This window comes from Dermacentor variabilis, chromosome 3 (genome assembly GCF_050947875.1).
Source record: "Dermacentor variabilis isolate Ectoservices chromosome 3, ASM5094787v1, whole genome shotgun sequence".
Classification (NCBI taxonomy): domain Eukaryota; kingdom Metazoa; phylum Arthropoda; class Arachnida; order Ixodida; family Ixodidae; genus Dermacentor; species Dermacentor variabilis.
The window spans coordinates 193,521,910-193,542,890 of NC_134570.1; positions in this window are offsets into that span (position 1 = coordinate 193,521,910).

The following is a 20,981-nucleotide window of genomic DNA, read 5'->3' on the forward strand; positions in this document are numbered from 1 at the left end:
TTTGTTCATATTGCAATATTTTGTGACCTCTGGGAACCCAGCCAAGATTCCCTGGACATGTCGGCGCAAGTGTTTGAGTGCCTGTGGGGCAGTCTACTCACCCTAAAAGTCCAACCATCGACAGACGAGTAGTGCCATCGATGAGCCGTTGGCGCCACATGCTCACGTCAAGTTTGTAGAAAGCTAAAATCCGAACTGACGCTGGGACGGGCCATGTCAGCGATGATGAAAATACAGCGGAGCTTGCGTCGTAACCCGAGGTCTATGGCAAGTGAACGAATCCCATATGTCGCTATGGTAGAGGCGTTAGCGGCACGGACAGGCCGTCCACGAGAATTCGTATGGCGATCCTTTCCGAATGCGCCCTATACTAACATGGGCACCCATGTCTGTTAGGATACATAAGCCCGCAATCTTGTCCGTAATTGTGAACAGAGGGCCACATCGAGGGGAGTGGCCATGTGCGTCACTCAGTGATAACTCTAGTCGTTTCAAGACCAGGTACGAGGTGGTGTGCGCTTTCTAGACCGATGTGCAAAACGCAGGTGTTACCAGGAGATCCACTGAAATTAAAGAGTCATTGCTTGCGTGTCGCGAGAATTAGACCAAGCACACTGACTCGAAGAGCGCTGGCGTTGTCGGGGCTCGTGAAGGGAAGCAATGGGGCCGTGAGGCATTCAATTCGTGCTTCGAGCTGGGCTTCTGCAGAGAGCACAGATGTAGTCGTGACGATAGAAACCGAAGGAGCGGCAGCCTTGTTGATCCTATCTGCGAGCTCAGCCAGGCGGTCTACGATCGCTTCTCCAGCGACAGCAAGACCGAAGCAAATAGGTTGCGGAAGGCGCTTCATGAAAAGTTCAGCCTAATTAACACTGTTGCGCAAATAGACGAAGGGGCAGGTCTCTCCTGTCCTTCGTCTGTTCGCGCAACATTGATAATTATGTCGAACTAACCAGCCCACTGCGGAATTTTCCAGGAAAAATTCCTTCAGCAGAGCGTTGTGGGTGTTGATGTTGTCTTCACCGAAGAGCTGCCCATAGAGTGTGGTATTTGGGAGCGGTGTCTATCGCCGAGATCTTCGTTGGTTAAGAGTTGTTGCAGGCGAGTGTGTTCGGAAAGTATGGCAGGCGCCAGGATCTTCGCGCTGAGGCGTTGATATGGGTTCCACCCAAAGGTTGGGCGAGGACGACGGTGAGGTCGTGACTACTTCTGGTGTTAGTGACGAGATCACTTTGTAGAATTGCGTCATATGCGAAGTGATCTGGCGCAAGGAAAATTGCGCCTGGAGCTGGGGATACTGCGTGCAAGAGAGTGCCAGCTGAAATCACGCCTCTGCGATATCGGGAGGCGAGGGCTTGACTCGGTGACCTGACTCGGCGACGCCTTCATATACAGCATTGTTGCTAGGTTTGGTCATGTGTTAGTCCTAGGTCACCACAGTAGAGCGCTAAAGGAGCGCCCACCGACTCGTAAGCTGCAGATCTGATACTGGAGCCTCGCCCCCAAGTACCTTCTTTATTTCCTTCCTTGTTCTTGCTATGAGTGCCCCCTGGCAAGGTAGCCGATGTGGGTGCTACACGCCGTTCTTTCAAAGGCTGGAAGACGTCTAGCAAGACGTCGTTTATATTTTTTATTGGACGGTGCATTAGACATATTCACAATGGTTACCAGACTTCCGACAACGCTACGTAAAGACGGCTGCAAAACGATTTTATTATTGTTACGAAACACCTCCTTTGACTCACGAAAAGATGACGATCGCCGTGACATTGCGGATGTTCAGCGATATTCATCATCTCTGTAACTAGTCTCCGTTTATTATAAATCGTGCTTCGCTTTTATCTACTTGACGCCCCGTAACACAATGGTCGAGATGCTGGGCATTCCCGCCAGACGACGGAGTTGCGAAACGGTCGGCGCTGCGGTGCGACCACCATTGCAAACCAACCTGAACCTGCTTCTGCGCTGCGGACCGCGATTATATTATCCGACCTTCAAGACCCAGGAAGCTCCAACGGGGCCGATGGCATAGACGGTAGGGAGTGACTGACGCAATAAGAACCGATGAGCGATCACAGTCACTAGGACCTGGCGGCCATGCTGGCCAATGTTTTCTTTTATTACGTCGGAGTTGTGTAGGGCTAGGTCCCTATAGATTTTTCGTGTCATCATTATCATCGTCAATGACTCATACCCCCATAAGTATTAATACCCTATTAACTAAGAAAAAAATGCAATGGCTCATAGCCGCGTGACGCAGAGGCTACAAGCATGCAGTAGAGTGAAGTGAACAGTGTTTGCACTGTACAAACGGACTGCTTTATTATCGCGTGATAATCACCTCTTCTTCTTGATCTCTGTGCTACGTTCATTACAAGTGCCGATGTGTTTTTTCATCTTCGTCGTCATATATATAGATATATATATATATATATTCTAAAGGTGTTTATTTGGCAGATCTCGGGGCAGCGCAACGTCAACGGGCAGGGCAGTCACAGCTTCCAAGCACGAGAGCCGTTGCTGAGTAGGAGAGCTCGACCCACTAGCGTCTCTCTTCGCTACAATCACCCCCCGGGAGGGAGAAGGCAGCCGTCCGGCGACCTAACAGCTCGTCACATTGAGCGGGTCGTAGTAACGCTTTAAACGGTCGACATGGACAATGTCTCGTCCACGGCGGCGCATGTCTTCAGATGGCTCAACTGGTTCGATGACATAGTTTACAGGAGATGCGCGTTCGAGAACACGATAAGGGCCTTCATACTTAGGGACCAGTTTTGATGAGAGGCCAGAGGCAGTTAAAGGGACTGAGAGCCACACGAGCGTTCCCGGATCGAAGGTGACCGTGTCAGTGGCGTCACCGCGAGTGCTCCTCTGGCACTCTTGATCATCGGAAGTAAAGACTCGTGCGAGGTCGCGGCACTCTTCTGTATGTATGAGCGTGCCAGAAATAGGCACGCACTCGGATGCATACGGCCGGTACGGAAAAATGGTGTCGATGGTGTGCGAAGGGTGTCGACCATACAGCAAGAAATAGGGTGAAAATCCAGTGGTGCTGTGCGTAGCGGTATTATACGCGTAGGTGACGAATAGCAGAATGGCGTCCCAGTTCGTGTGGTCGGAGGCAACGTACATTGAAAGCATTTCGCCAAGCGTACGGTTGAAGCGTTCTGTGAGGCCATTCGTTTGAGGGTGGTACGCCGTAGTCGTACGATGAACAATGTGGCACTCTTTGAGAATCGCTTCAACTACTTCCGACAGGAAGACGCGATCGCTGAGCAGTCCTTGAGGTGTACGATGCCGCAAGATGAATCGCCGAAGCAGGAATGATGCAACATTGCGCGCTGAAGCTGCTGGGAGAGCGGCGGTTTCTGCGTATCGTGTAAGGTGATCTACTGCCACAATGGCCCAGCGGTTACCAGCCGACGTCAGGGGGAGTGGCACATACAAATCGATGCCAACGCGCCTGAACGGCCGGGTAGGGAAGGGTAGAGGCTGCAGAGCAGCTGGCGAGAGGTGGGGCAAAGAGTTTCGGCTCTGGCAGTCAGGGCATGAGCGAACGAGCTTCTGAATGTATTTGTACATTCCTCGCCAGTAGTAGCGTCGTCGGAGGCGCTGGTAGGTTTTGAAAAGTCCCGAGTGAGCACTCTGTGGATCAGAGTGGAACGATGCGCAGATTTCAGAACACTGGCTTCGAGGTATAACTAATAACCACTGGGGGCCTTCAGAAGTGTAATTGCTTCGGTGAAGCAGGTCGTCGCGAATCGCGAAATGGCGAGCTTGTCGGCGCAATGCACGAGTGGTTGGCTGCTCTGACGGATCAGCAAGGCAGTCTATGATGGAGGCAATCCAGGGGTCCTTGCGCTGCTCAGAAGCGATGGTCCCAATGTCGACGGAAGAAACGTCAAGCTGGAATATTGCGCAGCAGGCATTGTCACCTGGCAAGGGAGAACGTGAGAGGGCGTCAGCATCAGAATGCTGGCCTCCGTTGCGGTACAGTACGCGGATATCGTAATCCTGTGCGCGAAGTGCCCAGTGGGCGAGACGGCCAGAGCGATCCTTCAATGACAACAGCCAGCATAGTGCATGGTGGTCCGTGGCGACATCAAATTCGAGACCATACAAATAGGGCCGGAACTTAGTAAGCGTCCAGGTGATCGCCAGGCATTCTTTTTGCGTGACGGTGTAATTGGTCTCGGCTTTAGTAAGCATAGGGCTTGCATATGCCACAACATGTTCAGGAAACCCTTCTTTGCGCTGCGCTAGGACAGCGTCGAGGCCGACACCGCTGGCATCTGTGTGTATCTCAATAGGTGCCGTTAGGTCGTAGTGGCGCAAAATGGCAGGAGACGTCAGCATACGATGGAGCTTAGTGAACGCCTCGTCGCACTCGGACGACCACGAATGGAAAGGTCCGTTGCTGCCAAGGAGCTTCGTCAGGGGCGATATTACGGCGGCGAAATCGTGAATGAAGCGCCAGAAGTAGGAACACAAACCTACAAAACTGCGCAGTTCTTTGACAGACATCGGTTTAGGAAATTCAGCTACGGCACGAAGTTTGTCTGGATCGGGGAGGATTCCATCCTTCGAGACGACGTAACCTAGTCCCGTGAGCTGCCGCGCTTCAAATCGGCACTTCTTTAGGTTCAGTTGGAGACCAGCGTTTTCTAAGCACGTCAAAACACGCCGTAGGCGTTGAAGGTGCGTGGTGAAGTCAGAGGGAAAAACAACAACGTCGTCGAGATAACATAAGCACGTGTGCCACTTCAAACCGCGGAGAACTGTGTCCATCATGCGTTCAAAGGTTGCTGGCGCATTACAAAGTCCGAACGGCACGACGTTAAATTCGTATAAGCCGTCGGGTGTGACAAAGGCTGTCTTCCGCCTATCCACGTCAGCGTGTGTGTGTGTGTGAAGTGATTTTTGGAAAGGAAACGGAAGAGATGAGTGCAGCGCCGTAACTGTCTCTCACAGGAGGACACCTCAACAGCACTGCACGGGGAAGGGGGAATGGGAAGAAAAGGATGAAGGAGAGAAAGACTGGACGAACGTGGGAAGGGGGAAAAAAAGAATGTGAGTGCGGGGCTCAAAGCCGCGCTCTCAAGTGCGTCGCATTGCAGTAGTCTAGCAGTGCCGAGAGAGCATGCTTCACGATGGACGAGTGGGCTGCAGGGAATAGCAGCGCGGTCGCCGTATCGTAAGTCAGTCCCAGTCGCCGATAGACTGTACACAAGTCCGTGCGCTCCACATCGAAGGCAGGGCAGCGAAGTACCAAGTGGTCGAGCGTCTCCGTATCGGCGCAGTTGCTGCACGCGGGGTCGCCAATTCCCTGCAGCCTGTGCGTTCTAGCAGCCGTCCTGTAGCAGCCGACGCGCAGGCGAAGCAGGAAAGAGTGGTCCGCCCGGGAGAAGCCCACGCGGGGGAGGAGCCGAAGTGACGCACCCGCGGCGACGCGCTGGTCCGGGTGCTGCGCACGGAGAGTTCGCAGAATGGTTGCTTTGGCCACGTCGAAGCCGCTGACCGAGGTAGCGAGGGGGAAGCGCAGGGAGTGAGCCTGCTTTGCGAGAGCGTCCGCGGCTTCGTTCCCTTGCAGGCCGATGTGCGCTGGAACCCATTGCAACGCCAAATCGCAGCCCTGGCTGACGAGATGGCGGAGCTTTGAGCCGACGCGCTGCACCAATGGAGGTCCAAGGTAATCCTTCGCCAGCATACACAGTGCCGCGCGCGAGTCCGAAAGGATCGCGGCAGAAACAACACTGCGCTGTTGAAGCAGAAGATCAGCTGCTAGGTCGATCGCAGCAAGCTCGGCCACCGTCGACGACCACACAGCACGAAGGCGGCACTGCCGTGTAGCGCAAATATCCGGCGCCGTGCACGCTGCAGCACCAGAACCATCACTCGCCACGGAGCCGTCGGTGTAAACGAGCAGCCGGCCCCCTAGGCGCTCGTGTAGCAGTGCGGCCGTTTCCTGCTGCATAGCACAAACAGCTGTTTGACGCTTGGACTTGACGCCTGGCACCGTGGTGTTTACATCGAGTAGCGCGGAGGCGTGCGGCGATACCGGCAGTGGTAGGAGTTGCGGCGTCGACGCGACGAGTGCGCTGAACTCGGTGGCACGCTGGCCCATGCCCGAGCCCTCGAGGGTGTGGAGGCGACAAACGAGGCGTTGTCCCTGTGGCGAACGTTGAAGGCGCTCGATGTGGTTCATCGCTTGCTTCCGTGCGCGAAGTGAGGGCGGCCAGTCTCCCGCTTCGGCGAGAGTTGCTCCTACTTGCGAGTTGCGAGGAAGCCCGTAAAGTTGGCGAATTACGGTGCGGTGCTCCATGTCGATGGCGTTCCAGTTGGTGGCTCTGGCGTTCGTGAGGGGAAGTGCATAGAGTGCTCGCGTTGTTGCGACAGAGTTGTAAACTCGAAGCGCAAGTTGCGGTGTACAGCCACGACCACGGGCGAGCAGGGAGCGTGCGGCGCCAGCCACCTTCTTAGAATTCTTGCAGAGCTGGGAGATGGCGGCGTTAAAGTTGACCCGGCAGTCGATGTCAAGTCCGAGATAGCGCACTTTTCTCTGCCACGGGAGGGGGCTTCCGCGCAGCGTGAGACAAGGCATTTCGAAGCGCGCACGAGCACGGGGGTGTACCAACAACGCCTCAGTTTTTGACGCCGAGAGCTGGAGCCCTATGCTGGCGAGATATTCATCGACGGCATTGATCGCCGACTGCAGGGATTCTCGCACCTGGAAGCCGAGGGACGTAGGCCCGCACGCGAACAGTGCAATGTCATCGGCGTAGATCGCCACGTGGACTTCGTGGGCTGTCATCTTGGGGATGTAGTCAGGTAGTCTTGCCAGAGCCAAGTTAAAAAGAAATGGGCTGATCACGCTGCCCTGGGGAACCCCGGAGGTCACGCTGCGAGGGGCACTGAGCGTGTCACCAACTCGCACTCTGAGCGTGCGGTCACTGAGGAAGGCCGCGATGTAGTCAAAGAGGCGGCCGGTGACACGTAGCTCACGGAGGGCTTGAATGATGGTGGTGTGAGGGAGACCATAAAATGCGCGTTGCACATCGAGCAGCACGAGATATCCGGCTTCTTGGCGACTTGCTGCGTGCTCGAGCGTAGCTACGACGTCCGCGAGCGAGTCAGCTGCTGAGCGCAGTCGCCGGAAACCACTCTGTTCAGGGGCGAAAGCGTCGAGGGCGGAGGCAATCCACTCAAGGCGGCGCAAAGCCATGGCCTCCAGAGTTTTGCCGGCTACCGAAGTAAGCGACACTGGGCGATAGGAGCTGACGCTCGTGGCAGCTTTGCCGCGCTTGAGAATAGGGACGAGGATCGCCTCTTTCCAGTCAGCAGGAATAATGTCACTGCGCCAGACGGCATTGAAGGCCTCGAGTAGGGAAGGGAGCTGCGCTGCGTCGACGTTCCTGAGGACCTGATGTGTTAGTCCGTCGGCACCAGGCGCTGAGCGTCGTTTACGCGTGTTCAAAACAATGCGCAACTCACTAAGGGTAAACTCGGCCGAGCAAAGCACCTCAACGTGCTCCAAGATTGCCCTCGTAGGAAAGTAGCGCAGGGGAGCGAGGAGTTCAGCCTTGTTGTGCGGCGGTAGTTCGCAGGATGCACTGACGGGGCGCACAGACGGTGGCGGTGGGGCGAAGGCATCGGCGAAGAGTTCGGCCAGCCACCGCGATGGAGAGTGCAGGATGGCGAGGGATCTTGGGACGGAGGAGGGAAGCGAGAATGCGCCAAGGGCGCGACTTGTCGCGAGTGTCCTCCAATGACACGCAGAGACTTTGCCAGCTCTGATTGCGGCGTTGCCTGGCGTGACGGCGACACGCAGCGTCCAGGCGGTTGTATAAAGTCCAAAACTCCACCTTGTCGCTCTTGATGGCACGGCGTTCGGCGCGACGACGGACAGCGCGCAGATTGAGAAGCTTGATATCGGGGACCGGCGTTCCAGCAGGCACCGCGCACGATTTTGTAGCGGCATCCAAACACCTCGTAAGATGCGTAAGAAAGTTTGTATTTGCCGGAGGGGATATTGCGCAGAGGGACCGAAAATGGGACCAGTCCGTGACGCGGTACGTACATGTCCTCGTGCGGTTCAGGCCGAGCGGGTCGAGAGAGATCGGATAGTGATCCGACCCCTGCGTGTCAGGGCTGCGAACCCACTCGTGGTGGCATCGCTCACTCGCGAGCGACAAGTCTATCGCACTCCCGCGTACCCTCCGACGCACAAATGTGGGACTTCCGGTGTTGATGATTAGCAGGCCCGAAGCATGGATGGAACTCAGCAGGTCCCTGCCGTTCGGCTCACTGTGGGCGCTTCCCCACGCCGTGTGGTGGGAGTTGAAATCACCGCACACAACACAGTCACCACCGATGCGCGCGGTGAGGCTCTCGATGAAGGTCGTATCCCACCGTCGTACGGGTTGCACGTACACGCTGGCGACACAAGTGTCGACCCCCCCAACGCGTACAGTCACAGCCACACACTCTACGGAGGTGGGCACAATGTCGGCCACACGAACGACGGCTTGGGCAAGACGCGCACGGACGTAAATAGACGCGCGGGAGCGACCGGGTTGATGGAGCGGATCACAGCACTGCACGTTGGCGCAAGTCCGTAACTCGCAGGTGGTCGCACTGTGGTAGCCCACAAATCCCGGAAAGTTGCACTCCCCGTCGCGCGTGTATGTCTCTTGCAACGCGAGCACGTCGTACTCGTGCAGAAGTAGGTGTTCGGAAAGTTCGGCGTGTCGTCGGCGCAGCGAGCGCACGTTCCACTGCAGGATGCGCGGCCGACGTTTTGCTGTGCGACTAGCCATGGTGATTGTGTTGCTGTTGACATGCCACTGCCTGCAGGCAGATGGCCCGGAGCGGATGGTCAGCTGGCAGCAAGGTGCTGACTGCTTGCATGGTGAGCAGCAGGTTTTCTACCAGCTGATCCATAGTAGTTTGGGCGGGTGGAGCAGCAGTATCCTGTGTCAGCTGGCGTTGAGAGGCACGAGGGGCTGGTACCGGATGCCCGGGTGCAGGACTGGGGCCCTTCAGCACGCTCGCATAGGACCGCGCCGAAGATGAGGACTGCTGTGGCTGCTTCTCCTCCCGGACTGCTGCCCTGACAGCACGCCTCGACAATGCCGAGGTGGAGGAAGCCATGATGGTGGCCACCTCCCGTTCTTCCTGCCATTTGGGGCAGGCGGGAGTGTCGGCCCTATGGGGGCCCCCGCAGTTCCGGCAGCGGACTTTCTCGCAGGAGGCGCCCTCCGCGTGGCTTTTGCCGCAGGAGATACAGTCGGTCGGCCATCTGCAGGACTCCAGCACGTGCCCGAAGCGGCCGCACTGCCGACATTGCACTGGACGGGGCCGGGCAGGTCGCACCCTGAACCCGAGCTTGAAAAGGCGCACGTGTTCAGGGGGGACCGGTCCCGCGAATCGGATGGTGATGGTGCTCTCCTCCCTCGTTGCCGACAGCACGGGAACGCTCGACTCGATGGCTCCCAGCAGGTCTGTGTCCGCGGGTAACCCGACCACCCCGTGCAGGAAGCCGGTGCTCTTGCCGCGCTCGGCTGGCAGTCGGGCAGTCACTGGAATTCCGTGCAGCTCAGTGACTGCCAGCAGCTCCTCCAGGCATTCCCGGGTGGTAGTATCGGCGGCCACGATGTTGCGCTTATGGTTAACGCGAACCACTGCAACACCGGGCCGCGAAGAGAGGGTTGCAGCGAGTGAGAGGCGCGGTGCTCCTCGGAAGGTTCCGCCGGGCGCCGAGGGACGGAAGAGCACCGTACCGACGACCGCAGGGTCAACCGGAAGTGCAGCAGTCGCCAGGGCCCGTGCACGGCGCCGGTCCCTCTTTGACTGCACCAGCGTGAAGTCGGACGTGGTGGACTCGCGGGCGGATGGTGTCACTCTCTGTGCTGCGGCTGTAGGCACACTGGGGGTGACCAGGGTAGCGGGCGGGCGCCGCGAGTCGTCCGTTGCCCCGGGAGATGAACAGGAAACATGGGCAGGCTCCTTCCTCTTTTTCTGCTTCCTCTGCCCCTTTGGCTTCGGCCGCGAAGCAGGCTGGCATGGTGCGTCCTTCAGGAACCGCGCCGCGGGGTGATCAGGGCCCTGATGTGACGAAACAGTGGGTGTTGCGTCCGTCAGCTCCATCTCGTCGGCAGCGCTTTCGTTTGTAGATGGTTCGCCAGCAGACGCTGCAGGGGACGCGCCGCCATCAGGAGCAGACGGCGCGTCGAGGATGGTTCCGGGCGCGCCCTTGCTCTGAGGGGGCGCGGAGGCGGCGGCTGTAGACTCGGCGGGATGTCGAGAGGTGGTGCGCGCCCTTCTTGAAGGGCCTCCGTCTTGGGCGGCACGCGGAGAGGAGGTGGCGGCTGTTTCGCCCGAGTGTGGGGAAATGGCGCTGCCGTGGTCCGGTTGCTGCACGTGGCAGCTGGCTGCCGTGTGCTGCTCCGGGCTGGGGGGAGAGCTCGACGGCTGCTTACGTCGCCCGGTTGGCTCCTCGTCCTCGCTCTCCGTCTCGCGGGCGCGTTTCCGGGAGCTGGACATATCCATGTCCTCGTCGTCGGAGGGGGGGAGCGGGACCGAAGCATGGGGCTCTTGTACTGGGTGGCCGTCCTGGAGAGGCTTCGAAGCGGTAGCAGGCAGGGGGGGATCCACAGGGAGATCGAGGGTGGCGGCCCGTTGACTGAGCCACTGGCCCAGCATGCGAGTGGCACGAAGTTCCAGGTCCTCCCTTGCCCGGAGTTCTTCGAGGGATGCAGGGCCGAGTGTCACCAGGCTCAAACTGGCATGGCGACGGTGGCGAACGCGTGGTGGGCGCTCTCCGGGCGAAGCGAAAACCATCTTGGCCCGAGACTTCAGAGCGACACGCAGCCTATCATATCTTCCGCGAAACGCCACGTCAGCCATGGGCACCTGCCAATAGCGGAGCGTAAATCTAGAGATGAAAGGAATTCTGCTACCTGTAGGCTATCGATGGCGTCATCGATTCGCGGCAGCGAGTATACATCTTTGCGAGTGATCTTGTTCAGGCGCCGATAGTCTACACAGAACGGTACCGAGCCGTCTTTTTTCGTAACAAGGATGACAGGGGATGCCCATGGACTGTTCTAGGGTCGGATCACTTCGCGGCGAAGCATATCGTCCACTTGCTCATTAATCACACGACGACGTTCTGTGGCAGAGACGCGATATGGTCGTTGCCATAATGACGGTTGGGAGCCAGTGTCAATATGGTGCATGACCGCGGACGCCCGGCCCAATGAAGGTTGCCCGACATCAAAAGAAGAACGAAATTCTTCTGAGATGCGCAGAAGCTGCGAACGCTGAGGTGGGGTGAGGCCATCGGCAATAGATGAATCGAACACACCTGTGGGTAAAGGGTCGGATGTAGAGAAAGAACCGAGCGTGTTGTAACTGGCGCAGGACGTGTCTTCGCGAACATCCGCAATTTGGACGGCTTCGATCACTGCCACGTGGCCAAGACAATCGCCTAGAAGCAGCATCACAGGGTGTGAGAAGGGCTTACAGACAAAAATAGCACTGGAGCCCTGTTTGACGTTCACAGTCACAAAAGGCGGCAGCAGACCTTTTCGAGTATAAAAGCGGCCTGACAGAGAAAGTAGTGCATTCGCGTCAGGGAGGCTGCTGCAATGCACTGATACAATCACTGACGGGTTGGCGTGAACGTTGGTGTCGTGCCTGACGAGTAGTTTGTTCGCAAAAGAAGCATTATCGGCAAGCGTCATATCTGAGATCGGCGACAGTTCTAGTTCGGCCCGCGCGCAATGAAAGACGGCATCGTGGCGGGCGAGAAAGTCCCACCCCAGGATAACTTCGTGGGAGCTCGAGGAAATCGCAATAAATTCGACGGCGTATACAACGTCCTCGATGAGAACACGAGCGGCGCACGCCGCAATCGCGTGAATACGCTCTGCGCCTGCTGTGCGGAGGGAGAATCCAGCAATGGGCGTCGTAACCTTTCGAAGGAAGCGACAAAGCTTTGCGTCCATAACTGATACAGCGGCTCCGGTATCCACGGGGGCATATGTGCCCACACCGTCAACTAACACGTCTATAACATTGGTCGGGCTACGTTGAGGACTTCAGCGTTTCGACAGCGTCGCAGCCCTTGCCTCATGGACTGCGGCGATTAGTTTTCCTCATCCCGACCTTCGGGACGAGGTCGCGTCTGTGATGGGGAGCGTCGGCGTGGAGAAGATAAGCGGCGGATGTTGGCGGAATAGTGGTGACGCAGCCCGAGGTTCGTCGTCGTAATAAGGGCGCGGAGAACCCGCCATGGAACTTGGCACATATGGTGTAGCGCTAGGCGACTGCACGCGACTGCAGTGGTGTGCGACGTGGCCTGCATAGCCGCACGCAAAACATATCGGTCGATTGTCCGCTGTCCACCCAGTCGTTGCGGCAGGTCACATTTATGTGGAAGGACGCGATGGACGTGGCGGCTGCTGAAGTGATTGCATAGCAGGCTGTTGTCGGGGCATAGCGAGTACTTCGGCGTACGTGAGAGGTCCCCGTTAAGGGAGTTGTTGAGGCTGGGTGACGACTTCCGCGTAGCTGAGTGGTACAGCCGTCGGGATCTGTTGGGGCCTGGCCATGACTTAGGCGTAGTTATGAGGCGCAGCCGCAGGAACACGCTGGTGGTGCTCAGGCAAAACCTCGTGCAGTTTTTGCGCTATGACGCGGCGAAGCGGAGGCGCCAAACTTGGCGTAGGAGCCTGTACCGACTGCGGCTGTGCAAAATCCATCAACGAGAGTTGCCGGGCAACTTCCTCGCGGACGAACGCCTTCATTTCTGCGAGCAACGCTGCCTGGTGGGACATGGCAGCCAAACCAGCGAGGTGTTCGTCACGCGGTAGAGATCGACGGGTCAGTGAGCGCTGCCTGCGGAGTTCTTCATAGCTCTGGCACAGTGTGACAATTTCACCCATAGAGCGTGGACTTTTGGCCAGCAACATGTTAAAGCCGTCGTCTTCTATGCTTTTCAGGATGTTTCGGATTCGATCAGACTGTCATGGTCGAATCGACTTTCCTTCATAGGTCCAGGACATCTTCGATATAACTGGTGAATATTTCGCCTGGCTGTTGAGCTCGTTCTCGCAAACGTTGCTCTGCACGCAGCTTGCGAAGAGCAGGGCGACCAAATACATCGGCGAGGGAAGTCTTAAATTGCGACCATGTCTGGAACTCTGCTTGATGGTTGTTATACCACAGGCTGGCCACTCCAGCGAGGTAGAACAGAGCATGGCTCAGTTTGTCCGCTTCGTCCAACTTGTTATAGTCACCTACCCTGTCGTACGCCGTGAGCCATTCGTCCACGTCAGTGTCGTCTGCGCCAGTGTAGATACGAGGGTCGCGATGACGAGGCACCTGGGGACACGCAGTGGGTGCAGGAGGAGGCGTTTGCTGGGAGGCGTCTTGGGGCATGGTAGATGGTAGGGTATGGGACCGCAGTTTCAGGATGATCGTCTCAGGGTACCGCGCACACTCCACCAATTCTGAAGGTGCTTATTTAACAGAGCTCGGGACAGCGCAGCGTCAACGGGCAGGGCAGTCACAGCTTCCAAGCACGAGAGCCGTTGCTGAGCAGGAGCGCTCGACCCACTAGCGTTTAGAGCCAGTAGCCCTGAACCTGAACCCACTAGCGTCTCGCATCGCTACAATATATATATATATATATATAAATATATATATATATATATATATATATATATATATATATATATATATATATATATATATATATATATATATATATATATATATATATATATATATATATATATTGACGCAAAATAGGGGAATGAAAGAAGGCAATCTGATTCAACTAGTCCAAGCGTTCGTAACAAGCAGAATAGCATGCATGGCACCGTACCTACGATGGTACACGTCAGAAAAATACAAATTAGACTGCTTAATCAGAAAAGCCTACAAACAAGCAATGGGACTCTCCATCACCACCAGCAACGATAAACTAATGCAGCTAGGTCTCCACAATACACTGGATGAGCGAATCGAGGCACAACGAATAGCACAATACAAACGCCTGGCCGAAACTAGAACATGACATGACATGACAAGAACTTTATTTGAGTCTTGAGGGACTGAGATCTTGGGGAGCTAAAACCGAAGGCTCCCGAAGATCAAGTCGGTGACGCCACCCAAGATGGGACCGGGAGATGACGTTCCGCCGCAAAGTCGTGGTCCCTCTGGACAGCCTGGAGTAGCATGTGGAGATCGCTGCTCTTGAGCGATTCCTGCCATTGTTCTTTCGTGATAGATGGAGAGGCGTTAAGGGCTGGGCACAGCCAGAGAATGTGTTCAAAAGAGCATGAGTCATGACCACATTTGGGGCACGACTGTGAGTGGGCAGGGTCTATCCTGTTATGTGCCGCTGCTGCATCTTCATCACTGCTCTCATCGGATATGTCACTCTGGTTGCAATCAATGTGGCGAAGCAAGTTGTCATTTCCAAGGAAACGCTTTCTTCGTATTCTCGGCAATCCATAGAACAAAGACGACGATATGCCATCCTGCAGATTCCATTAAAATACTGCACTGTTGCACATATGTGCATATGTGCAACAGTGGGCAGTACGGAGACCGAGGAGTGAGATAGGAACGGGTTTGCAGAAGTCGGAGTGTGCTAGCCTGAGGTTTGTTCAATTTAGGGCGAGGGGGCGGAAATGTTTTCCTGCCCAGTCGATAATCGGAAACAATTTCGTGGAAAGTACATAATAGATCTTTGTGGATGTTGACCTCGTTACGAGCCTGGCTACCCGCGAAGGCGCGGTACGTGAAATCACGCGCTCTCCGGTGGGCCTGCTCGTTAGGATTACATCCAAGCGGGTTAACTGAGCTATCTAGATGGGCTGGGAACCACCAGATGTGGTATCCTTCGCTGCTCGCCCTAGTCCTTTGAAGTGCTTTAAGCAAAATACTGTTCGCCTGTTCAGATACGAGAGCGGACGAGAAGGATCTAACCGCCGTGCGCTAGTCCGAGAAGATGATAGCGGGAACTTTTGAGCTGTGAAAAGCCAGAGCGATCGCCGCTTCCTCCGCCACACGGGTAAACTTCGTATAAACAGAGGCTGCTTTGACCAGGTTGCTTGCCGCGTCTACCACCGAGACAGCGAACTTATACCCACTGCCATATCTGGCAGCATCGACAAAGAGGGCATCTAGTTTCTGCTGATTTATCTTTTTAATGATGGACCTGGCTTTCGCTAATCTCCTACCCTCGCTATGCACTGGGTGGATGTTTCGCGGAACGGGCTCATCCATGATGCGAGCTTACTTTGGTCGCCGGTTCATGTCTTGGTTGGATTCCTGCTTTTTCTAAGATCTTGATCCCTGGCTTAGTGGATGAAAGTCTCATTTTTTGACTCGCTGTGTGAGCTTCTATTAACTCATTGATGGTGTTATAGTCCTCTATCGGTATCTCTTGTTATTATATTTTTTTTCTTTTAAATTGTGCATTATCGCTTAAAAGCTTCTAGCCAGCTACACTTAACATTATCATAACAATTAGATGTCTCAATTTTGCAAATATCCCATTTTTATGCTTATACAAGGCATTACACTTTTCGCGCGTCCGGGCTGGGGAGCTCGCCAAGGAGTGCTTACGCATTGATAGTAGTGACAGCTACGCACAACGCCGGTGCACTGACCTTTTCCCGAACGCTTGTGAAGTACTCGGTAAAGGCGACGTGCCTCTTTGTATTATTGTGGATGAATGTGCCGTACACCATGTACGGTTCTTTCAGCCACTGCTTCCCTTTGTCGACGCTCTTGGACAATGGGCAAATCTGTAATGAATGCCAGCCTGTAAACATTTGTTACTTGCAGACACATAATTTGCAGTTCCGTCACTGGCCATATAACGACATTTCACAAGAAACCGCGTGCTGAACTGGGTAGTTCGTAAAACTGAATTCGTACCCTAAAAATTCATTATGCGCAGTGCGAGTGCCAGCTACGTCATATTGTTCACTTTCTTAATGAACAAATTGAGGCATTTTTAGTACGCTATTCGTAAAAACGTTTTTAAACGAACTTAAGTTATGGGGACATACTCGCAAGAGTTTCAGTGAAAAAGTTCGCCTGTCTGTCGTTAAATACCCAATAGGTTTGGTTCTCCAAAAAGCCAGCGGGGGTGGTTATTGGGTCACGAATGAAATCGAAAGCGAAAGATTTAAAGTAGCACAACGTGAAAGTGCAGTTGCATAATGCGACAGTTGCACCGTTTTACTATACATGCGCCCATGCTTAGTGTGCGTATGGCAAAAAGCGCACGGGCACTACGCATGAGCTGAATGCCAACCGATTCCTTGGCTTGAGTTCGCGCTCACCCCTAACCCTCAATTTCAAACATTCCCGATTGCACCTGAAGAATGTGTCAACAAATATGGTGGCAGAAATTGGATCAACTGCTCTCGGCTAGCACCAAGTCTGACTTGGTTTCTCTGTAGCCGGTAATGTTCTCAAGACACAGCCAATCATGTGGGATATCGCTGCCTCTCGCCTCACGTAAATAACACATTTTTCACGGTATACTTTTCAACGAAGACGATAACTTTAATATCATTTGTCGTCGTTAGACCTAGCAGGTGTAAATCGTGAACATTTTGGCTTGCGTACTCTCATCTGGATTTTTCTGGCTACAAACGCCTCAGAGAAAACTCATTTATGTAATCTGTGCCTCATTGGCGATCATTATCTCTTAGCTAAAAAATTAAACCTCCTTTATGTTCAAGTATAGGAATAAATGACAAGTTCCCTTCTCAGGTTCTATTTCTAGAATTTCCTTCTGTGGGCCGTGGGGCTCTGATAGCGGGCTATGCTCTTGCACACTGGTAACTGTACAAACATAAACGTGCGCCAGAGTACGTATGCCGCGCGGTGGCTGGTTGGAAACGCAAACCTTGGATCCCTATATTCTAAAGCTCCCTAAGTTCCAAACCGAACGTATGAGCCGGCATCAAGAGCAAACGGAGAGGCGATTGTCGTGACCGTCGTTTCGGTGCATCGCCGCGGGCCTACAAAACCTCCTCGATATTTGAGCAGTCTGCCTGGAAACAGCAAAAACGCTTTGACTTGTGTGCCCTAACGTCCTGTAACCTGGGGCTTTGTAACATAAAACTATAGCAATATGTTTTCACTCCGATCTCTTTACGTCAAATTTGAGTAACCACCGACGCAAGCATCGGGTGGTGACTTGCATAGTGTTGTCTGAACAGACCAATCAAACGCGCTCCTCGTTTATAGCAGGCCACTTTTGTTTGCTTTAAAAACGAACACTGCCGACACTGAGCGGCTTGTCTTATCTAATTCGCTGACAAGAAGCGAGGAGCACACGCTCAAGCGGGGAGGGATTCGATTGAGCCGAGCCAGTGCACTGCATACCGATAACCGGAAGAAGAGGGCGTTGCCGGGGCTGTGATTGGTCCACATTCCCTTATTTAGCTTGCGGTGGCTGGTCGATAATCGCGGTGGCATGCAACGGAATGTTAAGAATGCCGCTAAAACGTACCCTCAGCAAGGAAGTGTTGACAGGGCGGCGACGTCGTAAGTGTGCCGAAAGTGCTCAAGAATTTACACGGCCACGCAGGATGTTTCATTGTACTCAAATAAACGCAAGCTCTCCGGCAGGTGCGAGTAGCCAGTGCCGGAGCGATCGCCGACAGCCTTCTTTTGTTCCTTTCGGAACGGTGCAGCCTGTGGCTATTCAAAAACAAATTCAGTTTTGTTCGGCATACTAATGCATCTTTAACGCGTGCGCGTCCATTTGACGCGCTGAGCTTTCGCGGTTTTGTCATGTAGCCTCACAGGCAGGTGAAGTGGGTGCAGCCCGAAAACTTTTGACCAATAACCGAGAGCTAATGGCGAAAAGGCGTGAATGAGAAACAACTATTTTTCTGTCGTTCGGTCCAATCATGCATAATCAGTGTGTACATCTCATATGAGAGCTATTGCGGTTTTCGTGACGTCGCGTGACAAGCAGGTGAAATGGGAGCGGTACAAAAAGTTTTTGACCAATCTCGAAAGGCTGATTGCAGAATTGAAATAGAAAAGTTTGGAATAACCATGTGTTATAGCGTCCGTGACACTGCACTAAAGGGACGCCGTAGTGGAGGACTCGGTTTCATTTAGACAACCTGTGTTATTCTTTTTTGAAAAGTGGAGCAGCGCTGGCACATGCATCCCCAAAGTAACAAGGACGAGACACAAGCGAGTGTGCTTTGTCCTTGTTACTTTGTGGATGCATGTGTTAGTGCTGTTACAATTTTCAAATAAGGTATGCACCAACTCGGCCAGAAAGAAGTTTGAATGCTGCGGTTATTTAGCTGACATATCCTGAGCCTAGTCTACGAGAGTTCGCATATTGCATCGACAAGCGTGGCGCCTGTCGTGATCACGACGAAGGCGGGATAATGAGCGCCCTGCGCACATTGGCACCAGGTATTATATAGCACAAGTTAAGCAAGGGCTTCAAGTAAAGATCATTTTCATAACGCGGGGCAAGACATCGAAAAAGATGGACGCGTCAGGCTTACAAGCAACTGGATATCCATCGACCCATCGACGGTGTGCGATGCTGCAGCAATTGCCACAAATAGGCGAACATGTTTCACGTTATTGACCTACTTCTATTAAGTGGCACATTCAACAGCAATTTTTGCGAATACCTTTTTATGTGCCCGAGTGAAAATACTACGGGAACAAACGTGCAATTTGTTCGTGAGAATGACTGGTGCTTGTTTAAAGGGCATCCAACGTTGTTTTGAACATATATAATAAACGTGCTTGTTAGTAGAATTGTAGACAGAGAAGCAAAATTATAGAGAAAGTTTGCACAGAATGGTGAAACGTTTACACTGGTCGCAAGAAGTATTACGGGGCTGGAGAACTCAGCAAAGAATTCTAACGCATAAATAGTGGTCACAGCTACGCAGAATACCGGGTGTACACGAAGGGTGTACATGAAGGTGCGCAACAGTGCTTGTGTTTCCCCACAACCCTTATAATATTTAGTAAGTTGTGTTGAAAACATGTTACACGAGTCCTTGTGTTCATTCGTGCATGTTTATATCACACGTCTCATTTAGGTCCAATGGGCAACGATGACCTCTAACACTGGCCTCCGGTTACACATTTAGGCACAAGCCGACATAACGCCTCTACTGGAGAATTTGAAAGCGATGGCTTTCTTAGGCTCCTCCCCTCAGTTTGCGGTTTGTATGTTTCTGGCTGTTTACGTAAAGAAGGAGCTCGCTACTGTCTTGCCGAGCATACAACGTAGACTACAGGGTATGTGACCGAATCGATAGCTTGCTGCTATCTGCTGTCTGGCATAGTAGACAACTTGGGTACGCAACTAAGTAAACAACTTAGGGACTTGTCACACAATGAATGGGCCCGAACAGACAAGTTTGTCAATGCATATGTTATATTGGTATGTGCCCACTCTCGGAATCCGCCGTAATGGATGTGCCAAGGTGACACAAGGGGTATGTAGCCTTTAACATGGTTCACCGATAACACCCCATTTACAACATACACCTCGGCGTCAAGCGTCGCCGCTTGTAGAATAGCCATTTCAACGAAGTTGCAGCCAGGATGCTAGGGATAGTGGCTGTTGCTGGGAAGTATGAATTGTCAACTGCCACTTGACCTACTATGTCACGCTATAAAATGACAATGTTGCTGACAGTGAGATGGCCACTTCCTGTATCTGCTTACGTTCCCATGAGGTTTCGTCTCTCCCAAATGGCATCGGGGTATGCAGCAAGTCACACAACAAAGCTACCGCTTACATTCACGATCACTTTCAGTCGTTTCTGCCACATTTTGCTTCCAATCTCCCTCCTTGGTGCCTTCTGGCACGTGAATTTTATTTTCATAATATCATCATTCATTCTTTCATTTTATAAACCACCAATGATTTGTTGTGGCCATTACAGAACATGAGGCCCTGAAATGTCGGAAGTGCGTAATTCTCGGCCTCGAATTGTGCTCCACCGTAGCACGGCATGGCGAAGTTCATTAACCGGCTCATTGGGCGCATTCGTGCTCCCGTTGTGTCACGCGCGATAACACTTGCTTTCCGACGCGCCATACGGCTACACTTCCGCCGTACAGAAGGCTATTTCTTTTTAGCACACCCTTCAGCTGAAGGGTGTGCTAAAGGTTCAGAGAACCGAATGACGACGGCGTCCTCTCTTTAGACTGAGCGGCGATGCGCACAAAGCGGTAAGCTTGGCTCCAGGTGCTTCTCTCGTGTTTTCCCGTGGACAGTTTCTGAGCAGATTCGTAAGTTCTTAGCAAACCAACTCAACCTTATGACTAGCGAAATAGATGTACTGAGTAGAAGAGTTAAGCACTGTTTTCAAAAATAATTTGAAGAAAATGCGAAAACTTATGCCCGAAGCATGTCGACTTTCTGGGAGATTAATGAAGATAAAGCTAAGCACTCCTTGAAAGCCTTATTTGCGAGAAAGTATAGCTGTTTCTAGGAGTCAGCGTCTCGCAGTAACACTGCCTGGCGATACACTTCGAAGTATCTCTTGAATATGATCCAAATGATTACTAGATAATTGGAGAATTCAGTGCGGGTTCCAAAGACTCTCCTTCAAATTATTCTGCGGACGGCATGTGACATAAATAAGTACTTAGAATGTAAGCGCCGGAGTGCACTTAAGTATATTTCTGCTGCTAGAGAAAAATCAGCTTCTGTCAATCTTATGTATGTTCCTATTGGTGTTTTCGGGTAAGTTCGTACACCTGGTGTTTTTAGGCTTGCTTAACAACACGAGGTGGCGAAATTCGCCATGTCAACGGATTATCGACTCGATGCTAAAAGAAACCTGCTTTACACGGTTTCTTTAGCCTAGCGTGCGAACGATGCAGAGGGCGTCGGCCACGTGCGCCAGCAGGAGACAGAACCAGCTTACCGCGTCTTGGCT